Here is a 27,680-nt window from a genome sequence, read left to right on the forward strand (position 1 = left end):
AAATAGGCAAGCTATTTGTTTGTTAGACTGTCCCCAAACACTGTCCATCAGAATGATTCCCATTTGTGTGTGGAAATTCCTGCTGCAGGGTCTGCAAAAATAAAAAAAGCTTAGGATTTTCTAGAAGAAATGGAGATCATCTTCTCTAGCTAAAGAATAGAAGCATTACAATTACTCCGAGAAGGTTTATATGGGAAACAAAAAACTGTGAGAAGAATGGCGTGTCTCTTACGGGGCTGTTATTAAGATTTCAAAACAGTGAGGGACACTGAAGAACCCGTTTTAAGCAGTGATTGTCATCTAGTGGAGGGTCACTTTTAATGCAGGATTGTTCTCGTTCACACTGAGGTCAAGGAATAGAAAAGTTCCTTTGGTAGATTTTAGCTACATCAGCCTGCCATTCCCAAACTTCCTGCTGATAAATGCTGTGCTTGCCTAGTTCAACTCTTGAACGGTTTGTGTGAGCAGGAGATGAAGGAGGCAGGCTCTCCTGCTCTGGGCCCATTTCCCCCATAGAGGCCAAGTTTTCACCTTCATTTTTTTTCTTGGTTCTTTGAAAGCAGAAAATTAAGAAAATGTTATGGCCGCCATACCTGGTGGGAAATCACTTGAGTTGAACTTGTCACCCTCTTAATCCACTTATGATGATAGAGCGCTGATTTGTGCATCTAATTACTGAAGCGTAATTATGCTGCACTGAAATCAACGTGGCACAATAAAATATGCACCACCTTCCCAGGAATGAGACATGCCGTTCTCCTTCTCCTCGCCGTTAGTAGTGACCTTATTTACAGTCTTAATCAAAAGGGAGCTTTGTCAAAGATTCAAAGTCATCCCTTTCAGGCAGCTGAGCTATGCGACACATGCCTAAAACTAGCTTTATGAGGTTGTAGGTAATGAAGTTTGGCTTCACAAATGGAAATTACTAATTTATTAGTGTTCTTTGAGGTGGAAAATAGCCATGTAGATAAAGGAGAACACGTAGGTGCATTCTACAAAGTCTTTAAAAAGCACTTTTGAAAATGTTCCACACCATGGCTTACGAATAAATGTAAAAGCTGTATGCTCAGAATTCGGGTGTACTCTTTTATCTCAGAAAGAGAACTGGCTTAAGAAATAAAAGTAGAATGCTCAGAATACATATGATCTCCTCTTGTAAAGAAAGAGAAACTAGAAGGGAGAAGGATGGGGGGGCTGGGGGTTCAGTGTTATGTTGGATTATGTTTAAGACGCTTACTGCATGGTGTTGATGAGCAGTATGGTTCCCATTGGCAAGACTCATTCTTAAATATTCTGATTCAGTAGGTCAGAGGTATGGTCCCAGAATCTATGTTTTTAAATCCTAACAGTCTTATGATTATAGCTTATTTGCTATATACCAGGCATTCCTCTGAAAATTTTACATGAATTAACTCTATTCCTTAAAACAGCCCCAGGAGATATTACTATCACTTTTTCCCTTTTACAGGGCAATTAAATAATTTTTCCAAAATCACACATTGAGTGGCACAACTATAAATGTACATAAAAAAAAGTGTCTTCAGTGATGACCTAGAAGAAGAAAATGGACATCATTGCAGATCGTTTGGCAAAAATACTGCTTCCATTTGCAGCTCTTTTCCAAAAGGCCATGAGTATAGTGACTTCCTTTAAACACAGTAGTTCAGTTATTCACAGACTGTTTTATTCAAGTTTAAGAAAATATTTGTTAGCTTTATTGGCTTTTTGCTTGTATCACTTTTTTTGGAATGTGTAGTCTTGTTTATAAGAAGGCGTTAATGGTATGAAAGAACAAATCAGCAACGTATTACTGGGTTTTCTTCTCCATTAGTGGTCAGGGATCCATTCCCCTTTACATTTCTTCTTTGGTGTATATGTGGAGGGAGGGGTGGTGGGTACTGGCAGGTGGTTCAGAAAGATTGGAGCAACTCCATGGGTTGGTAGGGGTTTAATAAAAATAATGGAGTAAGGAAGGAAAGTGTAAATTCATTTTTAAAAGAGCACCTAAAGGAGAGGAAGTAACTAAATCAGATTGTTAATGTCATAGACCAAACACCTGGGGAGGCTGGGACCAAGATTGGACAGAACTGTCTTGATTTTCTAACAAGTATCTTATAATCTTCCAGTGATGGCAGGATGTAGGGATATGGAGGCTGAAGGTAAAGCCACGGTGTTATAATGCATTATTTCAGGATGACTTCAATCAAGCAAAATCGAGTTTATGCCACATCCTGCTTGGTGGTGGCTCCGAGTTAACAGGCAGAAACTTTTCGCTATAGGATTTCCATTTCTCAGTGAATTTATATTGCTGTATAATCGTTTATCTTGATTGGCAGCTGCTACATGGGTGTCTTATATGCGTATCTTTCCTAACCAATAAGACCGAAAGCTTAATAAAGAACAGGGGCACTAACTTGCTTTTCCATATGCTCTTTGAAACACCTAGCAAAACCTGGGCATCAAGAATTGAACTGAATTAAATCGGATATATTAAACCAACTTGTTCTTTGTCTTTGTGATGCAAAAGGTGATGTATCTAATTCTGTTATTCAGTTTAAGGTTTCATTGTTTTTCATTTGATCGCAAAAGGTAAAAATTGATGTTATCTTCATATACATATATACTTTCGCAAAAGGAAGTCTTGTTCTCAGCTATACTTTAGAATCATAACATTGTACCTTTATCAAATGGGTTAGTATCTAAAAATAACAAGCAGTCTTCTCGGAAGGAATTTCTCATTAAAATGAAGAAATAAAAACCTAAGGCTATTCAGAACACAAGAAGTTTGCATCTTAATTCTTTTCGTGGAGACCTCAAATTCCATGAAGTGTTATCAGTGCTTTGTAATCTAATGCCTACTAGTTGAAGAAAACATGGACACTAGACCATGCTTAAAATTAGAAGAAAAAAAAATTACCTCTCTCTGTAACACATTTGCCAATATCCCAAAGAAATAAACAATCCGTAAAGAGTTCAGCATGATTACATGTTTACAAAGCACAGAGGATTTATTCTAACATTTTTCCACCTGGAAAAATTGAGCTTAAGCATCTTCAGCAATCTAGAAGCAACATTGTGTTCTTTCCAATGTGTCATGTCGCCTTTATAGTAATCATGTACTTGCAGAACTGGGACTGGGTGGTGGTGGTAATTGTAAAGGTTCTGGTGTAGAAATTGCAGATGGAGAGCTAGGCTCTGGGGATGGACGTGGAGGAGCGGAAAGGAGCCTGGAGAAAAAGGCTGTCATATTTGCTCAGAAGAACCGCCAAATCAGAGAGCAGAGGAGATTTCATTGGAGGAGCGCCTTCAACAGCAACTAATCCTGTCATATTGAAAGAAAATTGTAAATGTTCTCTCCAGAAATTGTCCGCCCATTGCAGCGAATCGAACACACACGCAGGAACACAGACACGGTCTCCTGCTATACCAAAGGCGCCTGGGCGCATAGACCCGCTCCGGCGAGCGAGCCACCGCACGCGCGCGCGCGCACACACACACTCTCGGGCGCACGCCGTCTCTCTCTCTCTCTCTCTCTCTCTCTCTCTCTCTCTCTCTCTCTCTCACACACACACACACACACACACACACACACACACACACACACACACACGCCAGCCTGCGGGTTGGCTAAGGGCCTTGAAACCGCAGATCCCACTAGGACATCGCCAGAGGCACTGAAGTAGGTGTTGCCCCCCACAGTAATTACTACTTCCCCAAACACTTTGGTGAAGAAATGAATCCCGCCCAGCTCGCGGGTGCATCCAGGTCTTGGTTCTGTTATGCTCTCCAGACTCCTCTTCTTCGTGAAAGCCAGGTTTGAAAGTCCTTTCTGCGTTTCCTTTGGTGGTTTGGTGTGGAGGGCGGGGGCAGCGTCGGTTTAACTCCAGCCTAAACAGCGAAGGGGTTCCAGACTCGCCAAGTGACCGGGACCGGTGTGGGGTGTGCGACTCTGCCCGCGCGCGCCCGAGGTCCGCAGCTCTTGTCCGAGCCTTTGGGTCCGCTCTCACCCCGCCTCCCCGCCCCACCCCTCTGGCTGTCGCGGCACCAACTAATCTTTGCCTTTTCTCTTGCAAGATCAAGGGAGAAAAGGAGCTGGCGGCTGGCTTCGGACTCTGAGCGGGGCGCAGCTCGTTCCCGGGCCAGTCAGCCCCGAACCCGCGAAGGGGCTCCTCGCTCCTGCCAGCCTTCATCAAGGAAATCGCAGCCCGGGAGGCAGCTGGAGCTACACCGGCGGCAGGTAAGGGCGCCGCGCTGCCCAGCTCTCAGTTCGCCCGCGCCAGGGACCCTGGCACGGCAGGGTCTCTCCCAATCCCCAGAACCCGGCGTGGAGGGATCGGGGACTGGGAAATTGGGCGGTAGTCCTCCACAAGTGCAGATTCTCAGATGGAAACTTTGACTCTTGGGGCTTGGAGGGTTGAAGGCAAGTGATGGCGGGTCTGGAAGGAGGGAGCAAACGAGGCAAAGCGAGAGGCGGGGGCGCGATTCCGCGGGTCACTGAGTCCGGCGGAATGTGGCGAAGGCAGCCTGCGAGCCGCGCCTGCAGGGCATTGCTCTCCTTCCAGCCTGCTAGCCCTCTCCCCAAGATGCTGTCATGGAAGAGACAAGGAGAGCTTCGCCCTTTCCTGCCCCTCACGCTCCCTCTTGTTGGGGGGTCTGGCCACGTCTCCCGGGCGTTTGGGGTGGAGGCCCAGCTCGCCCCGGCTCCACAGTCCCCTGGCTCCGCCTTCCGAGCAGCCCCTTGGGTGCCGGCGCTGGGTCGCTGGAGGGAGACTTGGTGCTGCGGTCCGAGGACCTCCGCCAAGGGGTGCCGGGAGTGGGGGGGGGGGGGGGTTATAAGAATGAGGAAAGGATCCCAGGACAGAGGAAGGGGGCAATCTCCTGCAACCCCATCCCACTTCGGTCCCGCACACCAGGTCAGCAATCCGCCTGGGCTTGGGACAGTGTCCCAGCCGGAAGCCCGCAAGGTCCGGGATCATGCCAGGGCTTCCCCTACCTCCACCTCACTGTGAGCCCTAGGCCACCGAGGTGGGGCACGGGGTCACAGTTGGGGGCTGCTGCGCCCACAGTGCCCCTAGTTGTCCGCACCTGCGAACCTGGGTGATCGCTGCTAACTTGTAGCTCGCAGAACCGGTGAGGTATGGTCCAAGCCCGCGCAGGGTGGATTGTGCAGAAATCCCACCTGTGCGCTCTGCCCCGTGCCCCTGCCCCCCCTTTAGGGGTGGAGGAGGTTCCCCCTGGGAGAGCTTTCAAGAAGGGAAGTTTCCCCTGAATTAGTGACCCAGAAAGCAGCACACACCCACTGCCTCAGTCCCCCTCTAGCGTCCCCATCTTTTTCTCTGCCCATCGCTGTCCTCAAGGCTGCTTTAAGCCACAAAATCGTCCATGCAAGGGTCCATGGAGCCACCAGCCCCAAGGCTGTCGCATATATGAAAATATCTGTGGGAGTCAGCCGGTGCAGACAAGCAGGAGGAGAGCAGAGAAATAGAGGTAAACGCCTAAGGCAAGCAGAGCTGCCTGCTGATAGCTCACCCAAGCCGCCCTCCCGTGTCCTTATGTCAGTTCACGGCCATGGCAGGTCTGTGGCCTCAGTCACAGGAGGGTTCCAAGTCCGCCTGACCAGGTGCTGCAAGCCCAGCTGGAGCCTGGCACCTCCCAGTCCTCAAGCTTCGGAATCCCCCACGTTGACTTTCTAGTTCCCTTTCCTCTCTCTCTCTATGGTTTGTTTTTGCATTTCTTGCTCTTTTTCCTAGCGCTGGGTGGCAGTGGGTACGTGGCAGCCAGCCGTGTGGTTTGTCCATCCCCTAGTACACGCAGCCAGCACCACAAACACACGTCCCCACGCTCTACCACACACTGGCCCGCTCTCTGGTATGCTGCCCCTGCTCCGCAGCCTGGGGCACCTGCAGCAGCGTCCACTGCCAGGGCCATGCAGAGGGCAGGGCTGGAGGAGAGGGGAGCCATCCAGACTCCAGAGGGAAACCATGGGGCAACAGAAATGGTCTGAGAAAAACTCGAATTTGGGGGTGGGGTGGGGTGAGGGTGAGGAGGCTCTGGGGGAACTGGCCAGGGAGTTATGGCTCCAGCTGTGCGTGGTCAGTGGGCCAGAGGCTGGTGCACCCAGGCTTCTGCCTTGGGCATGCCTCAGGCCAGAGCCCAGCCACAGCGGGCAGCCTCTCTGCAAACCTCCCAAGGAAGTCCAAATGGCCAGATCCTGGGGTAACCAGCACCTGACTTCACTCCAGGCTATTCTGGCTTACTGGGTTTAAGAGGGCTCTAAAAGTGAGGTAGCTTATAAACTCCTGAAACTCAACCCGGCATTGTGTGGCAAAGGCCACGCATTCTATTCTGTTGGCAATCTGTATGTGTGTATACATTGTATTGGAAAGCATATGGCAGGGAAATGACATTTTCACTGATAAGCAAATAATGATGACGATACACTTTAGAAGCTACAGTTAGGCACGTGTGCATGTCATATTTGGGTGATAACAACAAGGAACTGATAATCATAGAAGTAAACCAATTGATTTGGCCAGAAGACAGTTTCACATTGGGAACTGTATTGGGCTGCAATTTAGAAAGTGGACTTTTGAGACTTGTCAAATGGACGGAAGAATTTTGTTCTAGTAGTGTCAAAGCTTTGCAGGATTTGGCACTGAAGGTCTCAAGAAGTGATATGTTAATGCCAGGTGAATTTTTATTGCTATTACTATTATTAGTAATGTGTTCCAGTTGAGGCAGTACATAGATAAGCGAATTCTGCTGATTCTATATTTTTTACTAGGCTGAACAATTAGGCCAATTAAAGCTGAAAAATAAGGGTGTGGAAATTCCAGCCAAGTCAGCTTGCTGTTTTAAAACTCTCTGAATGAAGTGGGGTGGGAGTGAGAGAGAGTCCTGAGACCCAAAATTTCTGCCAGATGCTTGGTCTTCCTACAGAAGAAAGAGGCATATTTGTTTATGTAAGTATGCCTAAAAGTGTCTGGAGAGGGACTGGAGTGACAAAATAGGTAGATTTGAATATCCCTACCATGTTCAAGTTCAAGGGAACCCAAAGAAAACATTTGCAGCTCTCAACTTCAGGGGCAGATAGGGAAGGGACCAGTAGTCAAACGTAGGTAAAAGTCTCTTGGGATGCATCCCCATGTTGTCTCAATTCTGGGGGAAAGCAGAGAGAGAGAGGCTGTCTTCACTTTTAAAAACCACATTACTCCAAATGTAACCCTTTCCCCTTCTTTACACAGATAATTCCAACATCAGGCACTTGGATGTACCTTCTAGTGACATTTTCCAGTTCCAATCCAGGGCAGCCGTCCCCCAGGGCCAAGGGCACAGGAGGGAGGGGCAGCCTCTGACGTCTGAGGAGTACAGCAGTCCCCAGCCTACTGGCTGTCAGGGAAGGCAGGAGAGGCATGGCATCCACTTTTGTGGGAGAGGGTAGGCAGGCTGATTAGGGGGCACCTGTCTCTCCCATCCACGACAGTGACCAAAGTTAAGGCAAGTGCAAAAGAGGAAGAAGAGGGGACAGTAGAATAATAGGAAATGAAGAGGGACTGGGAAAGGAGTCAGTGAGGGCAAGAATGTGTGGGTGTGCCATTAACAGCCCCCCGAAGTGCTCCGTCAGCGATGTCAGTCTCTGCAGTGTGCCTGTGACAGGATGCCTATCAGTGATTCCCTAAACACAGCCACTCACAGCACACCCCACTCATGATCTTATCTTAATCTTTATTCACTTTACTCAGTACGATCTAGACACTGACAAACATTTTGTCACACATTTCTCTTGAAGGACTGGTTTTCTTCATTTAAACTTGTATTTGAATTGTTTGGACGTCTTATGGTATGAATTCTGTGTCATTTTCCTCAGACTCCTATACATCAAACACCGTCAGTATTCTCCTTGTGACTATTACTACCTGTCATTGATCCCCTGTCACCTGTCTGCACTTTGTCTACCTTCGGTTCATGGAGCAAGGCGTTGGGACTGCTTTTGTTACAAGGTATCAGAGCCAGTGTCCTCATTGCATACCCCAAAGCTCAACTGAGTCATGTGATCGTGGTGGTGGTGGTGTGTGTGGTTTCTGTTTTTCCTTGGAAATGAGTTTTCATAGAGTGTGTTCTAAGTCCCTGGCACTGTCCTAAGCACCTTTCATGTATTGTTATCATCTGTTCTGTTAGTGCTTTATCCCCACTGGTGAAGATAGTGTCTGGTACATCCTAGGAGCTTATTAAATATTTGTTGAATATTTATTCAAGAATGAGTAGATGAATCAATTCTCATGTTGTCACTGTAACAACCCTGTGAGGTAGACGTAATTTTCCCCATTTTGCAGCATTCGGAGGGGTCAGGTAATGGCCCAAGATTGCACAGCTGGTACATTGCAGCCCCTAGATGCAAACACAAGCCTGTTGGACTTCAGTCTTTGTCTTACGCTGTGCTGATTGGCTCTCTGAATAGTGGCAGCATTCATTTTCCCTCTGTTTGGGGAAGTCAAAGCTCTGGTGTTCAGAGTTCAGCATTGTTCTCCCCATCCTTTAATTCAGCTCTGCATATGCTTGTTGGATCCCCTAAACCCTAAGCAAGGCAGATTCGGTGCCAACTAGATTCTTAGTTGGCACAACATGCTTGTTCTGATTAATCAGTGAATGCCTCTGGCAGAGGAAAACAAACGCACCAAAATTACCTGATATTTTGGCAGATGTTCTTTCCGTCTTTTGCTGTACTAAGATTTCCTTTTGTCTGGTGCACAGGATGAAAAAGAGTGTTGATATCTTTCAGATTAACTCAGGACATGCGCTGAAGTGGGTGAAGAGGCTTTCCTAGCATGAGGCAGATCACCAAGAGCTGCCGAAGGGCCCACATCTCCCAACTTCGAGTATAGTGTCTCCTCATTTTGCCATGCAGAATGAGTTCCTCTTAATTTATTAAGATTGCCCGTGCTTACAGTCCTGAATTTCAATGGCAACTTTTAATTTTAGTTAGGATTTACTATCCCCCTTTCTTCTGAGAGGCGTGATGTGACTTTGTGTGAAACAGCTATTAGCAAAGGGCGAGTGAGGTAGGTGCTGGCTGGTTTGCCTCCTTCCACACTTCATATATTCTTGTCTTTATTTTGCTTCCCTTTTTTCCCCTCATGTTCAAGCTCCTTCTTTTATACTGTGACCTAAATATACAATCATCTTAACTGGTGCTGTTACCATGGTAATGCTTCATGGTAGATAAGGGTACATACTAAAAAATCAGTTTCTTTCATTAGCAATGGAATTCCTTCTTTCTCCCTCTCTCCCAAATCCTGGCTTTCACTGAATGATGCCCTCTGGTGTTCAGTAACAGGAAGCACATTGCTTTGGAGAGGGCAAGAACCATCATTTTTTAAAACTTTGAGAAAATTTCAATTCTAATTTTAATTTGAAATGGACAAAAGCGAGAAAGACCTGTAATTAGTATATTTTTTAAGCAGAGAGATTGGTAGAAGTTCATAGCCTGAACATTGTGAGTGCCGTTTGCTCTGTAGAATTCTAGAAAGTTACGGGAAAGCTGGGATATTTATACCCTTATCTGTTTAAAATTGCTATGAAAATATTTCTGTGGGAGACAAAGAGAGTCCATTGAAGCATTTCTGGAAGAAAAATCTAATGGAATCTTCTGTATTTTTAAGTCTTTAAAACTTCAAAGTGGAAGTCTTTTATCTTTAGAATGAGAACATTTTTATTGGTGGATAGGATATATAATTTTTAGTTGTTTTGTTATATGAGAACCTTGGAAGTTTTACTCTATATTGTTGTGTGAATAGTAATGCCAATCTGCACATTATTATTAGTCACAAATTACATGACATTAGAAGAAGTGAGGTTGATATGCTATAAGCATGTCTTCTTTTTTCCTCCCTCCAAATTCTGCTCACACCGTGGTGTCCCCCTGTCCAACCTGTCCCTGAAATTTGGCTAGAATTCTTTCCCTCCTCTCCATCCACATAACTTTTCCAGACCTTTAGCATCTCTCACATGAACTGTCACCAGAGCCTTGCATTTCTAACTGGTCTCCCACCTCCAGTCTTTCCCTAGTACAATCTATGCCTCACGCTGCCAGCATGACCTTTCTAAAATGCAAATCTGAACATGTCATCCTCTTGTTAAAAATTCTTCACTGTTTCTCAACTGTCTAGGATAAACTCTAAAATCAAACCCACATGAGCTCTTCTTCCGTAGCTGACCAAAGCCTTTTCACCAGGCTGTGTCTCTTTCTGCCCTTTCTACATTCTCCCACTGCGCAAGGAAATAATACACATAAATAGCTGTGTAGTGACTGGCACAGAGTAAATGCTAAATAAATATTGGCCAACATATTTGCCTCTTTATTCCCTCCTCTGCTTCCTTCTCCTTTTCCCCTCCTCCTCTTTATCGAATTTATTAGTAGTATGGTAGGCAATGATAAACATCACACGCACATTAGCCATCACCCAAACGAATAACAATAGCTGAGAAAAGCAGTGATGTGGCAGGTACTTTGCTGAATATTTTATACTCCATATCTCATTTAATCTCCCACAGCCAGGCACACTGCATTCCAGTTACTCAGTGCATGTTTGTTATTTTAATATGCATAGTTGATATAATAATGGTGACACTTGACAGTTACAGCAAAGTGCTTGGAAGGTGAAAACATGGGTTTTTCATTTTAAAGAGTTCTTTGGGGTTGGCGGAAATATGTTCTTGGAGAGTAAACTGAACTATTTACAGAAGGGTTAGCCTATAGAAGTGTTACAGAACTTGGGTGATTTTACCTGGTGCGGGTAGCAGAGTGCCAGCTGGAGCTCGCTAGGGAGGCCCAGGAAGGTCTGAAGTGAGAACAGAGGCCATAATTTTATAAATATATATGTTTCAAATGCGTTAGAAATACGGAGCTTCATTTTTTCCTGCTGTTTTTTCACAGATAATGTGCTCCTTGGTCTGTATGCATAGACTCGCATTCTATTTTATTGTGTCAAGGGAGCTATTGGCATCTCCACAGGCTACACACCAGTAGGGCTGGCAAGCCCGTGGATAATGTGCAATGGTACTAGCAACAGAACTGAAGATCTGGATTTTTTAAGGTCAGTGAAAATAAATAGCAAGAAGTGTGGTAGCAGAGCAGTATTTTGAAGTGATCTGTATTTACTAGGTTCAGAAAAGCAGTACTTCTCTTTTCCGAACCCTATACACCGTTGAGTGTTGATCTCATGGCAGAACCGGACCCCTTTTCCAGCAGTCAGTATTCAGAGACATCGGGTTAAGTGCTTTGAATCACTAGATTCTGAATTAGTTAAACCACTACTGTCTTCTAAAAAGGCTTTTAAAAGATGAATTCACAGGTTATGTCATTGAAATACTCTGTCTTGCAAAGATTTTCAGGCAGTAGGTTTGGGGTCAGACCCAGAAATCTATTCTTTAGCATCTCAGGTGATATTGAGGTGGGTAATGACAGCGCCACTTTTTAAATAATACCAGATCGAAGAACTGGCATCCAAAGGGCATTGAAGAGGAACAAAGATAGGATGCTCTGCTTGATGTAGCCACCCTGACATCGTAAGAGTTTTCCAGCTTGTGTGAGCCATTGAGGCTGAGAGCTTCGTTGTGGCCAGAGACTGGTTTTCTGGTGTGAGTGATCAAGAACTACTCGGGAGGGCAGCCAGAGGGAAAGATGCTTCTCTTCCATTTCATACCGTCCCTGTACCTGTTTATTTAGAGGGGCACAGTCCCTACCTGTGTATCTTATGTGCTTATGCTAAGTCAGCTCTGGCCATTTAAGATAATGTAAGCAACTTGATTTCTTTGCTATGCTTTGCTTCACTCCTTCTCCTCCACAGTTCCGCTCACCCTCCCTGGTATCTTCCTGGGAAGATTTCTTCATGATTCCAGAGCTCCTCTGTGCTCTCTCCTGTCTGGTGTTCTGACAAAGTTTCCATGACTAATCCAGCTGGACCAAGCACCTGGCCCTCATCCTCTTTTTTCCCCCCAGCCCTAGTGGAGGTATTAGAGTGAGAAAATATTCTTTAAAGTTAACGGGCATGCATTTCATTGTTACTGGTGAGAAATGCTGGTGAGCTGTCATGATCCTCAGTAACAGACTGATATATTACATGTAATATCTCCCCTAGCAATAGGAACGTTGTAATGACTTTTCCTGATGTTATTGCTCACCCTTGGTCATGAAGATGATTCCTGCACTTTAATAAAGCAAAGTAGCTTCCCCTTACCTCCCCAACTATGCCAAGCCAGTAAACAAGACGCAATAATATAAGAAGACAAGCCTATTATTTCTTGATTATTTAATTAACTAAGGATGTTTTTAAAAGCAGTGAGATGGGGAGCTAAAGAATTCCCCGAAGACTAATTTTTCCCACTCTTCATAAAAGCTAAGCATGGAACAACTTGATTGGTAGAGAGAAGAACATAAATTTCACAGACAATTTCATATTGTTGAACACGGTGAAGATTTTCTCACACCCTGTGCCTTCCTTGGCACCACTATAGAGAGAAGAGGCGTCTACCATATAACCAGCATGAAAATAGGAAATGATAGGAAAACTCTACTTGATTGTACTCTTTAGAGAGCATCAGGACACTTGGTTTCATTTTAGGGAGAAGATAAAGTACAGCCCCAGGGCCAAAGTATTTCCCAGATCTGACCGCTGTTTTCTTGCTTCATTCTCAAAATTACTTTTCTATCAAATTTTATCAGTGGAGTGGGCAGTTATGTCCTCACTTGTAAGCCTGAATATTACAAACTGTTTTTCCTCCCTTTGTACCATGTGCTGGGAGTACTGAAGGTGTGCAGAGTGGTGGAAGAGTCCGTTTAATTTCTGTTGTCTTGGCTAAGGATGTCACTCAAAGCCAAACAAGGAATCACACTTTTGCTTTTATTTTGCAGTGACCATGACTGGATATTTCTATGTTAGGGAAAATTTCAAATTTTGGATAAGGTTCTCTTTCTGTGACAATTAAAATGACAACAAAAACAAAGAAACAACAGCCACTCTTCCTTAGGTATAGACCAAGTTTTCGGACCCGTGTCATTTCTTTACATATGTTATTCCTATACTTCATGCCAGCCCTGTGTGGTAGATGTTTGTTATTATTATTTACTTTTTTGTAAGTCTAGAAATTGGAGCTCGTGGACGTGCACGAGTTCGTTCTAGGTCTGAGAGTGAGTTCGTTGCTTCAGGCATCAGTCACCCATTTAATGTCAACGATCATTTTAAAAATTTTTTGTTTTGCTTTACTATACCATAAGCAGTTTTTTTAATAGCTCATATCATTTGGCATTTAATTCCAATAAGACAAGAAAAATTAGAGAGAGAAGAAAAAGAAATCGAGGCATATCACACTTTGAGCCAGTGTTTAGAAAAGGGAATCACGAAAACCAAGTTCATGTTCGAGGAATTGGTCTCAGGTGAGATTTAGAATGTGTCGTGGCTACTTACCCCTCGGCTTAGTCTAATTCTAGGCTTCCTGTTTGAAGATGCTTGCTCCTTCATAGTTCCTGGGGAACTCTTTCCAGGCACAGTGGGGGAAAGAGTCTAAGCAAGGCTTTCGGTATGGGATTTCTAAAGCAGAAAATATGATTTCTTGAATATTTATAAAGCGTATGTATGTTGGAAAATTTCTGTTGCCCATGAAAACACTGTGTGCTAGTAAAATATTATTTAGTCTCCTTCTATTTCATATTATTCTGTCTATTCCCTTTCTCTGCAAAACTATGGCTATTACTTAACATTAACCTCTGCATTGCAGATATAAAACAGAAGGCCAAAGGAACTAATTATTCTGAGGGATGCACCATCAGTGGATTAATTCTATTTTTGTTTGCATGTCCACTGTCACCTCTAACCATTTGTTTGTATGTTCCAAGTCTCCAGAGAATCATTAGTGTCTATTGGTAAATGATAATACCAGCTAATTTTTTTACAATTAATTGAAATTTCACACTCTTACGTTTCAATATCAGTCAATATTTTTACACACTGACACTTTTAATCAAGGATTATCTTTCACAAGGGAGCTACAACAGGGCTCTAATTAATTAAAGTGATAATTGCTCCTCTCCCTTGCAGTTTGTTAGTTACATAACACATCTTTCAGGAAATTCACATCCTTAGCATTTAAAATTCCTTCATTTATAAGGAGACACCTTGGCTTCTGCCTCTGTAAGAATTTCCTGAAAATTCAAATTTCTTTTATTTTCAAGCAGGGATACAGAAAAGAGGTCATATTTATATTCCAGCATGTTTCCATATTCAAAAAAATAAATAAATAAAATGGTGCCTTTCTATCACTGAAGCATTCAGATGAAATCCCAGGGGTCATTCTCATGGAAGAAAGAGGTTGTCAGGTGTCTCTTCTTTGATGTTCACTAGCTCATTTTAGTTTCTTTACCACAGTGCAAGTCCCCATGGTCCATTCCTCTTGGATCTTTCTCCCGTTTCTCAAACCTCAGTTACTTAATTGCTCCTGCCTCTCCGCAGCTTTTTCAGTGCCTACGGTTTGTTATATTTTTCTTCTTGGTTTAGTCCCATTATTTTAGTAGATATTGAATCTAGAGAGTCGGCTATAATTGGCAGCCCTGCTCTCTTCTCCTTTAATAGATATTGCTCCAATTTCTGTATTTTGGCACCTCTTGGTATGAGATGCATTTTCAGAAATAATTGATGGTGACTGTAAATCTGTTAGCTCATCTCCCTAAGACTTAGGAATCGCAGATCATTGAAATCACTGCACCTTGTATTGGTCAGATATTCTAAAGGGCATTATCCCTGTTTGCTTCTTTTAATTAAATTAATGTGACTTACTCATTCCCCTTGCAGCAACTATTTGGCTACTTTTTAAAATCCGTTTTTTCTCTCAAACTCCCGTGTGCTCTTACTCTACATTTCCAATATAATTGAAAATGGAACAGTTTCAATAGTTCAGTTATCTAAAATTCAAAGTACTATTTTTTCATTACTCTGTATAATTATTGGAAGATAACTTTTCTTGGGCTGCCTGGGTGGCACAGTTGGTTAAGCATCTTGAATTTGGCTCAGGTCGTGATCTCAGTGTCCTGAGACTGAGCCCACTGTTGGGCTCCATGCTTGGCTGGGAGTCTGCTTGAGATTCTCTCTCCCTCTCCCCCTGCCCCTCCCACTTATGTTCTCTCTCTCGATCTTTAAAATAAATAAATCTTCTTTTTTTCTAAAAAAGGAAGATAACTTTCTTGCTGCACTAATTTCATGCTTTTAAAATAAACTTTATTTTTTAGAACAGTGTTACGTTAACAGCAAAATTGAGTAGAAAGTACAGAGCATTCCCATAAACTCCCTGTCCCACTATCAACATCCTGCACAGGAGTGGTACAGTTGTTACAGTGGATGACCTACATTAACACATCATAATCATCCAAGGTCCATAGCTTTACATAAGGCTTCACTCTTGGTGTTGTGTGTTCTGTGGGTTTTGACAAATATATAATGGCATGTATCTACCATTATAGTGTCACAAAGAGTAATTTCATTGCCCTAAAAATCTCCTGTGGCCCCCATTTATCCCTCCCTCCCTCCTAATCTCTGTCTACCACTGGATCCTTTTATCGTCTGCATAGCTTTGCTTCTTCCAGAAGGTCATATATTTGGAATCACACAGCATATATAGTTTTGGTTTCTTTCAGATACTAATATGCATTTAAGTTTCCTCCATGTAATTTCATGGCTTGATATAGTCCATTGGCTTTTAATGCTGAATAATATTCAGTTGTATTTGTTTTTCTTTGGTATTTTCATTAAATCAGCAAATGCTTTCTCTTATTTCTTGAAGATACCTTTTAGCTATGCATTAGGGGAAAATTTTTTTTTCATTTCATCATGTGTATTATTTTATTCTTGTGTTGAATTTTCTCTAATCTTATAGTTCCATGCTCTTAAATTCTGGAGCTTTCCAATAATAGCCACAGCAGAACTCGTGTTCTAAATATTTTAATTCTTTCTCTTTTTTCCCCCTTTAACCCACCCTACTCCTATTTCGGCAATAGTGAGAAAAGAGCATTGTTACTTGGCATCTTGTGGTTTTTATTGAACTGTTTTTGTTTTCCCTATATTATCTTTTTCGTAAGATACTTTTTGGGGGGGGGGTAATTCAGGCAACAAAAATCTTTCACCTTTCTGGTGAAAAACTTAAGTGGTTTGTTTATCCAGTTTTGGTAATTCTTCTCCATTGAGTCTGCATAAACAAGAAGAGGTAAGAAAGGACACCACAGAGCTGTTTGTTTTCCATTTCTCCTTCCCAGTTGACCGTCCAAGCTCCAGCAGCCAGTGGTCATGATGAAGCTAAGTAAGAGCCAAAAGCTTACCCAAGATACTTCTACTGACCCCTGAATGGAGCACTATAGATCTTAATTTGTTTTACCAATAGCAGACCGAGCATTCTTGTCTATTTGAGAAGTAAACAAAGTCCTAAGAGGTTGTTTCATACTCCTTTAGGTTGTGTCATTTCCTCTGTTCTCTGCCTTCAGGAAAAGTAACGCTATTTTTTATTGATCTAGTCATTCCAGCTATTCAGACATGGCCTTTGCACTGGGCGCCTAATGGCACCCACTTTTTTTAACTTGACTTTTGATAGCTTTGCTTGGGCCCACTCCACAGTTCCCACACGTAGCTTATATTCAACTCCTTTTCACGACGAATTGTCATTGATATTCTCTGGTTTCATTAGAAGAAACCTGCTCCATATGGGCAAAATTTGTATTTTCTTTTTAAATTCTTTTCAACATTAATCTTGTGCCCAGCTCTAATCTTGTCACATAACAGAACTCAATAAATATTTATTTAATGATAATTTTGTGCCACTAGTTTCCTGAACATCTGAAGTTTCTTACTACCCTAACTTGCTTCTTCTGTTGCTTTCACAATAGCAAGTCATCATTTTCTGAAAAAGCTCAAAGAATCTCTCTCCTAGGGAAAAAAAATTTTTTTTTTTTCAGAAGAAATCTTCCCTTCTGGCACATTTTCCCGCTTTTGAAACCAACACTTCACCTAAGCCTGAGCAAAATTGTATATGGGCTACCTTCGTAGGTACATAGAATAGTATTATTACTTAATTTAAGCTGAATCTAATTAATACCTAGAGCGTGAACTTTTAAAGGGACACTACGTGTTTGTTTTTTTGTGGAACCTATGTTGAAACAAATGTGAGCTAGCACAGATCACATTTGATTTCAACAGAACACTTTTCCCCTCTTATACTGGGATGGATTTACAGTACCACTGATTCTTTTTGTTGACTCCATCTACAAGATACATGACCAAAGACAGAGAACAATTTACATCATGAAACTAAGTACTATATTGAATAACTTGCCATACTATAGCTTTGGTCTTATGCATAGAATTGGAGGATTCATTCAGTTGTTCTTTTATTCATTCACTCAGGAGATATTTGCTAAACACTTATTTTGTACACATCACTGTGCTTGTGCCCCCACTTTTCCCTCCTAGCCGACCCCTCTCTGTCATCACACACAAGCATCACTAGTGGAAGGGGAGGTCCACATATGCCCATGTTCACCTCTTTCAGAGTAAGCATTCTCTCACAACAACCCTGCCACGGCCTCAACAGTCAAGCAGCCCTATGCTCCCTGGCTTTGGGAATCTTCCACGGACCTTCACCACCTCCTTGAGAGCAGGAAAAGAAAAGGCTTTGAGTGCTTTCTCTGACTTGAGAAGGGTGTCCCCACTGTCAGGCAGTGTAGAGTAGAGGTTAAGAATATGACCTTGGAGACAATTGCATCATTGTCAGTTTACCTTTAGTTCCTTCAGCTTCACATTCAAGAATTTAGTGAGGTGTTCAGCCTCATTTAGTTTGGCACCTTTATTTTACAGTTAAGGAGACTGTGACCAAGAAGTAGTAGTGAGTTGTCCTGTGAGAGACAATGATTTAAGGTGATAGTGCCAGAATTTGGCACCTAAGCATCCTGACACCCAACCCATCGTCCGTTTCACTCCTTCACCATGACTACCCCTATGGAATGTTCCACATGATTATTTTTAATCTTAGAGTTTAATTCCTTCTAAGAAAGATTTGAGCTCCAAACAAAAGAAAACAAAAAACAAACAAAACCCTTGTAATTCTTCCTCATTTATGTGGGATTTCTGTTCTTTCTCTACCTCCCATCTTCTGTTTCCTTGATGATTTCCAAAGGGTTTCCACAGTTAGTGGTAAGATTTTGTGGGAAAGGCTGAGGTTCAAACATGAGTGATCATCAAAGCTTTAATGGTAGATGTGACATGGTGCTAACCTACGGAGCATGAATCAACCGTTGTGTCATTCTTCTGGGTCCCTGCCAGAAGTTCACTAGGTTCGCTAGGCTACTCCAGTCCTGAGAGTAGCTGCTTTCCTGCTTTCTGAATGTTTTGGAGATCTCATTTATTCATTTTTGCTACTGAATTGTATGTAAATAATTGGGGCTTTCATTTATCTTTGCAGTATCTATTTGGACTAATATTTTTTTTAAATAATGTTGATGCTTATAAAAATATATCAACTCAGCCTTTTAACTTTACATAATAAAAAATAATTGAAAACAAATTGCACAGTGTATTTGTTCCCTGAAGATGTATGACATCTTTTAAAAAGCTGAGGGAAATAAGATGGATGAAGCCTTTTGGAAAATGACGTCAAAACCCAGTTCTTCCTTCTGCCTCCCCAATTCACAAGGTCATTAGGAAACTCTGTTGTCACATTTACTGCCAAATTGTCAGAAATTGTCCATGCAATATCTTTAGAGTAAGAAAAAAAAAAAAAAAGACAGATTGGAAAGCTGTATTTTCATGTCGTCTCTCCTAATTCTGTCGATGTGCTTTTCTTCCAAAGAGCAGATTACTTCATCTGAAGGGCTGATAACTATAAGTGTAATCACTGTCACCACAAATGTTTTCAAAATGAAATGCCCATTTTTTTGGTTGTCTTTTTTCTTTGATATCAGAGGAGAGTGGCAGGGAGAAGCAGTTGGTGGTGAGTTGAGGAATTGGTGTTGTCTGGGACACTGGGCATTTCATGGTCCAGAAAAACTCACAGTGAGGTGACAGAATGCTCCCGCAGACCCCTGTCACTTACACTGGAATGCGATGTACTCCTGGGGAATGTTGGGAAGGCACTTGAAAAGCTATTTTAAGAGGTGTTTGGAGTTGTGAGAGGACAAGAAAGTATAGGAGAACATGCCAGAAGCCTTGTTTGTAAATACTGTATTCTCTTTGGGGGTTACTCAGTGGCACAATCAAAAAGAGGTTTTGCCAGGAAATAAGGCTGCTTATCTTGCCTCACTAGAAGAGAGTTCCACACTAAATGAAGACCTACAATCAAAATGGAAGCATTTCAACAAAAATTGCAGGAAATCCGCTTTGTTTGTTTGGTCTTTTTTCAATATGAGCTCCCTGAGCTTATCAGTGAGCTGACGCCATTCCCTGGTACCAGTAATCCATCGGAAGACAGAAGCGACTTTGTGCTCAGAGAAACTGTATTACAGAGGCTGGAAGCTAATGTGCCTCCACCTTTTAAGAAATGTTTCATTCATCTTCATATAAGCTCAAAGAAAAAATATTTGAACAGGGATGACAATCCTTCTGTGGCAGATTGCACCTCTTTAATGATGGCAACAAGGGAGGAACAAATCAGACCCCGACATCTCCCACCTTTTCTGTCTGATGGATTCCAAAGGAAGCTGGAGCACAGCCTGCTCAGAAAGATGAGCAGGACTGGGGAGCTCCCTTCAACTCCACCCCTTTCCGCAAAAGAACTCAAATTCCAGAGGTATCATACACACGCACACATATAAAGAGGACATTTTTTAATATTTAAAACTAAGAGAAAATCCATCACTCATGTCGGTATCATCCTCATCATTCTGTATTTTAAGCTTACTTTTCCATCTCCCTGCAGTATTCAGTCCTTGTATAGAAGGCACATGGGAGTGCTTTATAAGATAGTAACACACTGGAAATACTTGTTTTTTCATGTATTCTTCAACATTTATTGCTGCAAAATTAGTTGCTACCAGTTACTCTGCCTGGACATCTAGAATACAAAGATGATTAATTATAATCCTAGCCCTTAGGGTCTATCCTGGGAGATAAGGTGAGGGATAAACAATGACATAGGATATATGGGTCCTATAATAGAGGTATTGGGACTCCTGCAGCCACAGAGGAGAAGGTGGGACTTAACCTAGGAGAGGTTTGGTTTAATAGAACATTTAAAAAGCAAGTAGGATTTTACTGGGTTAATGGGGTGTCTTAGCTTGGGCTCCTGTAATAAGTATACCATAGGTAAGGTGGTTTCAACAGCAAACATTTATTTCTCACAGTTCTGAAGGCTGGAAGTCTGAGATCAGGGTACCAGCATGGTTGGGTTCTGCTAAGAACCCTCCTTTTGCTTTACACAAGCTACCCTCTTGCTGTGTTTTCATGTGGTGGGGGTAGGGAGTGGGACACTATGAGCCAGCAAGATCTCCTGACTCTTCTTATAAGGGCACTAATCCATCATGAGGACTCCACTGTCATTGGACCTCATTTTCTCCCATCTCTAAATACCATCAAACTGGGGATTAGGGCTTCAACATATGAATTTTGGGAGGGAACACAATCATTCAATCCATGGCTGGGGAGGAAGAAGGATCTCCAAGAAGAGGGTACAGCATGTACTAAAGCATAAGAATGGAACATTCAGGGTCCTACACATTATTCTCAGTGGCTCCAGCAGTGGGTATGGGAATATGGGAAAGAAAGCTGAAGAGGTAGATTGGATCAGACCATGAGACGCCAGAATGCTATTACAAAGGTATAGACTTACCCTGTTGGCTCCCGTGAGCAAAATCTTTCATCAAAGGGAAACATTTTATTTTATGCCCTGTACCATTCTATTTCATCTGACATTTACCTAAGAAGGCAGTAGAAAATTGGATAGAATCATGGCAGAGATTAATTAGGTCATTCAATTGGAGCATCTAACTTATGACGTCTGCCAATATCATAGTGTCCTGTGTTAAAAGAAAGTGGGGCCGTGTAAACAGAGAGCAATAGGTCTCTACTATTCTATGACTTTCTCCCATTCATAATGGTCTGGGCTTTAGATAGAAGAGTAGGCTCATTCCTATACTGAAGAAAGTGACCAAGACACTGAAGGAAGTGGGAAATTTATGCCATTTAAAAAAATTATTTTATTGTATTTTATTTTATTTTATTTTATTTTATTTTATTTTATTTTATTTTTGGTGTTGGAACTAGTTATTGACTGTTTCCAAGACACTAAAACCTCTCGGGGGAAGCAGTGAATAATTGAATTGGTCACCCAAACGTTTTCTCTCTGCTGGGCATTACAGCTTCTAGTATTCTTTCCCGAAGGTGTGTTTATGAGCAGAGTAACAAGATGCTCTAATGGCAATCCAGTCAAAGCCAAGTTTATCTCAGGGAATCACACCACATCAATATGTTAGGATCTGTCAATACTCCAAATACCATGATTGGATTCCCAAATATCATGATTGATGGACTTCTGTGCTTTCTGCTGGTTGTTTGGTTGTGTAGGCACAGCTAGATAACTTGACATACGTAGTTCAGTTAAACACAACAAAAAATATTTGTCACAGACCCACTGCTGTAGCTGATGGAATGAGTAATTGAGAAGGGTATGACTTGGAATGGAAATGAGTCCTTATTAAGTAGTGCTAGACATGGAGGTAATTTCTTCCATGTGCTTCATCTCACTCAGCTCTCACAGCTTATTGGTGTAGGCATCATAATCTCTCATTTTACATTAGAGAGAGAGGTTTAAAGAAGTCAAATAACTTACTCCGGATGAAGCAAATAGGTAGAAAGAGTTGGTTTTGGACCCAAGTGGATTTGATTCAGAAGCCCCAAATCTCTTATAAAAGAAGACCCACATAAAATAGAGTAAAATAGAGTATAATATATATTATTTATATTATTATTTGTTGTCGTTATAATTGAGTGCTTATTATATATAAAATATTTTAAAGATATAAATTTATATAAAAACACCTCTACATATGTAAGTGTATGTAAGATACGAAGTGAACAAAGGCACTTTACTATAATTGATCAAGCAGCATCTGTCACAACAGAAGTAAAGAACAAGTATCAAAATATATAAAGTACATATTAGGAGGTCAGAAAAAAACAGTGTGGATTTGAGCCAATAACCCCTTCTATTTGCATGTTGCCCTTGAGTTCCCAGATCTCATCACTGCATTGTTTTAGAGTAGGAGTTGGGGCCAAGTGCAGCCTTCTACCTGTTTCTTTAGGAAAACTACCCTTGGGACTTTTAAGTCCTCTGGGTGGGACATAAGGTGCCTCCTGGGTTCTCTGAGGAGAGGTCTCTGGGACTCCCTGTTTTTAAAACTACAGGGCTAAATTAAGATGGACAATCTCCGTTCTTTTTCTTCCTTGCTGGCTCTGCTGGATGTGTTGCTTTGCCCTGCTGTATTTAAACAGGAAAGTTTTACTTGTGTTCTGACAATTCCGCCAGAAGACTAAAGCATCACGTGAACCCTAAGAGAGGCCTTACTGTTTTAAAATGCAAAGGAGCTGAATTCCCCTCTTCCCTGTGATGTCTGATAAATGTATGTGCTCATGCCCAGGCGATGGGGCCAGGAGAGATGTGAACCTGTGAGAACCTTCCTGGTTTAATCCTTGCTTCAGCCTAACATGAATGGTTGACCTGTGGTGTTGGAAGCTATGGGAATTCAGTGAGAAGTGTTTTAGCAGGTTTTCAGAAAGAAATTAAATATATGGGTAGGAATAACATTTTTCAAGTCACACCAATCATCAGCCTTCTATCTTTAGGGCCAAAGGTTTCTCTGCTGGGGAGTGAATTTTGAGAAATGAGGGATTAGCATTTCCTGCTCAGACTGTTTGTCGATGAGCCCCAGGCCTTACAGTTTCCCTTAATTTAACCGGGGGCTATGATCTGTTTTCTTTCCTCCAATGGGAAATCATAAGAATAGTGATTCTTGTTAAAACAGTGACTTGGCAGTTTTAAAGAAATGTTAGTATGATTATTCCAATTAAAAGTGATTGCCTCTTAGAAAAGAACTTTTCTGTCTCATAACCCAGTTAATACTGTCCTCATTTCCTTAAGAATTATTGCTCTTGAATATTGTAATCATATTCAATACCGATGGGTAGATGTGTTCTGAGGAGAGAGGCTGGTGGTGTGAGCTTGAGGGTTCAATCATTATGGAATGCTAGCCCTTTACAGGTGGCTTGGAGTGCTCGGGGAATGGCGGCTTCCTTGCAGAGAGGTGACTTGACCTCAGGTGCGCCTCGCTCTTCTTGAGCTGCTTCTATAGCCGTTGAACATTTACGGCTTTCAGATTTATTTTTGCATCTATTGTTCCCTTTATAATCCTCTGAGGTAGGTGTCATTACTGATTTCCAGGTGAGGAATTATGAGTATTTAAGAGTTTGCCCAATCTCAACATCAAGTATATGACATAATCAGGAAATTAATCAATTTTTCCAACTCAAGTGCACGGCACTTTTTTCCAAAAAACAAAACAAAACAAATAAACAGTGACTCTCGGGACATCATTCATCCTGAAGCTTATTTATTCTGTAATGGATATTACCAATATGTATACTTCCAAATCCATAAGATAATTCAAGAATCAGAAGCAATAAATTTGAAAGCATTTTGTAAACATTTAAAATGCTATACAGATGAAGCATACTAAAATTATTATTGCCATTTACCTAATTTAGATTCAGATTAAAAATTCCAACTGTTTTTACTTGGTTTATCTATCTAGTATTGTTATAGGGATGCTGTTTGTTTCCATTTATGTTCCTTGTCTTGGTAGACTGATTTACTTATTCCTGTTGGACCCAGAGGTATTTCACAAGCATAAGGCAGACATGAGAACTGGCTACCTTCGCAGTTGACTAGGATTATAAGTGAGCAATAAAGAATTCTCCCTGCCTCAGCATATCTTATCGTATCCAGCCGTTCCTAAATGTTTCCTGTCAAAGTCCAGCATGAACTTTACAGTTAATAGTCCTGGAGGTTTTTGTTTTTTTTTTTTTCTAATCTAGTGTCCTAGGTTAAAGTTATTCCTGAAATTTTAAGGAAATTCCTTCAAAATGGAGATAAAATATTCCTCATCTTGGGGAGAGTTAAGATATGTGTAGCTTGACTAGATGTGATTCCTGGAAGTGCCGACGTATATCCTGCTGAGACAGATTGGGAAGGAGGTAACGGAAATGTAATCTAAGGAAAGGTTGTGGGCAATGGAATCGGAACTGTGATATCCCCTCAGTGTTTCATGTCACCACGTCTCACACCAGGCGATGTACTGCTGTGCACACCTAAGGATAACCAGTGATATTGATCATATATTCTGAGAAAAAAAGAAGGTTCTGAACAGAGTATTTTGTGACCATTGGCTACCTTTCAAATTAAGTAGTTTTCCTTTGCAGAATCCCCAAAGGATGTCAGTACTCAAAAGGAAATTACCCTGTTCTGCAGGAGTGAGAACTTGTGACTCAGAGGCAGAAAGATCATGAATAGAAACCGTCTGTTTATCAGCGGTGTTCTAGGGAGAAGCCCCAGAGGACTGTTTCAGCCCAATAGCCAAAAACCATGGGTTCTGCTGTAGTGAGTAATAGAACCTTCTGCCTTAAAGAGGGTACAGGGTTTGCCACTCTGGCTTTGCCCACTTGAAGGAGACTGTGACAGAATTGTCTGTCCAAAGACACTGTTTACAGTAATAAAGCTGCCCTTTGTTGAGTATGTCTTAAGATCCAGTAATACATGTGTCTATATATTCTATAAATCTTATTCAGTCTTCACCTAAACCTTCAAGATAAATATTACCTCCATTTTACAGATAAAGAAAAAGGGGCTTTGAAAGGTTGAAAAACAGGGACGCCTGGGTGGCTCAGTGGGTTAGGCAACTGACGCTTGGTTTCAACTCAGGTCATGATCTCACGTGTTATGGGATTGAGCCCCAGGTTGGACTCTGCACTCAGTGGGGAGTCTGCTTGAAGATTATCTCCCTCTGCCCCTCCCTGCATTCATTCTGTCTTGTGTGACCCCCCCACCCCATCTCTCTAAAATAAATAATATATCTTTAAAAAAAAAAAGAAAGCTTCAAAAATAGACAAGGCCACAGTACCTGTAAGAGCTGACGCTGGGATTCAAATGCAAGCCAGCATCTTTGCCTCTAGATCAATTTATCATCCTTAGTGGTCATAGAGGGGCCAAGGATGTGTGAAAAAAGAGGTTTCTTCTGGGAAGGACACCCAGAAGAAGGTCAGGCAACTGAAGGTCACCACATCAAACACACACTCCTTGACTTTCCATCTAGAATAGGTGCCAGTCACCACCTTCATTGTTCTTTTCAGCACTTTTTAATTTTGTGTGTACTTTGCTGTTCTTATTATTACGTTTGTAATACTGAAAACGTTAATAAAATAAGTACTTGTGTTTCTGCCACCCAGTCATTTATGGCTTTTTTATTGTAAAATATACATAAAATTATATTTATTTACCATTTCAGTCATTTGTAAGTGTACAGTCTGGTGGCATTAAATACATTCACATTGTTGTGCAATCATCACCACTATCCATCTCTAAAAATTTTTCACCATCCAAAACAGAAACTCTGTCCCCATTATTATTATGTACCCTCCACCAGCTCCTGGCAGCCCCCACTCTCCTTTCTCATTTAGTTTCAAGGCATCATCCAGACCTCCATTCCCATCTGCCTGGCCTCTCTCTGGATGTTCTCATGTAAGGTGCTCCATAGTGAAATGTTGCTGCCTCCTGGCACTTGTTTCCCCTTCCTCCTACATTCATCCCATTTGGTCTCCTTGTTTTCCTCATTTCAGGAAATAGCACCACTATCAATTAATTTTCTAAGTCTAGAAATTTAGGATTCTTTTTTTAAAATAAACTTTTTAAAAACGTTAGCATAGTTTAAGAGTTAACAAAGTTTACAGAGGTAGTACAGAGTTCCTATATACCCCTCACCCCGTTTCTCCTGTCATTAAGATTTTACGTCAGTATGATATATTAGACACAGCTAATGAGCCAGCATTGATAGACTATTATTAATTAAAGTCCTTTATTGGGATTTCCTTAGTTTTTACCGAATATCCTTTTTATGTTCTGAGATCCCTTTCAAATACCATTATAAATTCAGCTGTAATGTCTTTCTCCTTAGACTCCTTGATACTGACAGTGTCTCAGACTTTCCTTGCCTTTGATGACTTTGACAGCTTTGCGGAGTCCTGGTCAGATATTTTGTAGAACATCCCTCAATTTTGGTTTGTCTGATGTTTTTCTAAGGATTAATACCAATCACTGGTTTTCTGGGGAGGAACCCCACAGATAATTAAGGGCACATTTCTATCAGCATGACTTACTAGTGATGTTCAGCTTGATCATTTGGCTGAGGGAGTGTCTGTGATGAGTCATTCTTGATTCTTCCCTTCCTTCCCTCATTACTCTTCTTATCATGGTCTTCTGTGCATGATCTAGAACTTCCCACCTCTCCAGTCTCACCTTGAGCCACTCTCTGCTTCAGTCAGGTTGTAGCTGTACTTCTTTGTCTCAGTTTCTTGAACATGATAGGCCGTTTCTGCTGCAAGGCTTCCGCTTAGAGTATATGTCATTTTCTCCTCCCTTCATCGAGAACCTTCTCATGCTTAGCATGGAAAGCATCCTCTCATTATCTAGTCTGTTTACCTGCCCCTCCCCAGAAAGCTGGTCCCTTCGATTCCAGTCTAAAATAATGGCTTGGTTTACAAGTCATCTTAGCACCTTGTATATTTCCTTCCCAGAATTTAATGCAGTCATTTATGTAACTTTTATTTTATGTCTTTAATATCCCACTAGAAGGCAGGGACATGAGCTCTCTAATTTACCACTGAATCACCAGGTCTTAAAATGGTATCCAGTATATAGAAGATATTAACATTAGTTGAATGAATGAATGAATGATGTCACCTTAGATAAATGCCAAGTTTGGCTTTGAAAGATGAAGGGAAAGGCATAAGTATTAGATAACTCTGATGATAATTTATATCTAGAGAAATCCCTTTTTCTTAAATTATTGATAGTTGACAAATTGTTCATTTATTTAATGTCATTTATCGTTCTTGCTTTGAATATACTTTAAAGAAGATTAAAGGAACAAGGTTTACTTACTGTGACAAATAAAGGAAAACTATCAGTGAGATGATATTGGTCTTGTGAGACCCTAGTTGGATTGCCATACTTGATAGTCCCTGAACATCAAGATTATACAAACCAATAAAAAAAACTCAAGGGGAGGGGTATGAAAAGATCCATTGGCATGAGCAGAATGGAAAATTATAGCCTAAGCCTAAAAACACAAATAAATAAATTGGTGTTAATGACTTAAGTTTAAGCTCGAATAACTTAAGTTAAGCTTAAGTACCAACATGGAGAAAAGTTACATATTAGAAGGTGTCCAAGGGTGACACCAAAGAAGAAAAAATAATAAGATATTTTTGCCAGAGTTCTTTTACAGTGAAGTTAAATTAACGGTTCATATCTCTTCTGTCTTCCATCCTTTAAAACAAACAAAAGTCCCTCTATCCTGCTCTTTCTTTTCTTAAGGCTGACATTCCACT

The 27,680-nt window shown here is 41.6% G+C and overlaps 1 protein-coding gene across 2 annotated transcripts in view; it reads left to right on the forward strand.

Annotated features, from left to right (window-relative positions):
- The first annotated feature begins 3,374 nt into the window (after positions 1 to 3,374).
- Positions 3,375 to 27,680, forward strand: part of CHRM2 (cholinergic receptor muscarinic 2) — a 142,574-nt gene continuing 118,268 nt past the window's right edge. The window contains exons 1-2 of one of the 2 annotated variants that reach the window (XM_026514315.4): positions 3,375 to 3,814; positions 4,075 to 4,237. The gene's annotated coding sequence lies outside the window, so the exon portion shown is untranslated. Of the gene's footprint in view, positions 3,815 to 3,909; positions 3,969 to 4,074; positions 4,238 to 27,680 lie in introns of those variants that run through there. The other variant, XM_057304298.1, reaches the window with a different exon arrangement.

The sequence above is a fragment of the Ursus arctos genome, unplaced genomic scaffold, assembly GCF_023065955.2.
Source record: "Ursus arctos isolate Adak ecotype North America unplaced genomic scaffold, UrsArc2.0 scaffold_3, whole genome shotgun sequence".
NCBI lineage: Eukaryota > Metazoa > Chordata > Mammalia > Carnivora > Ursidae > Ursus > Ursus arctos.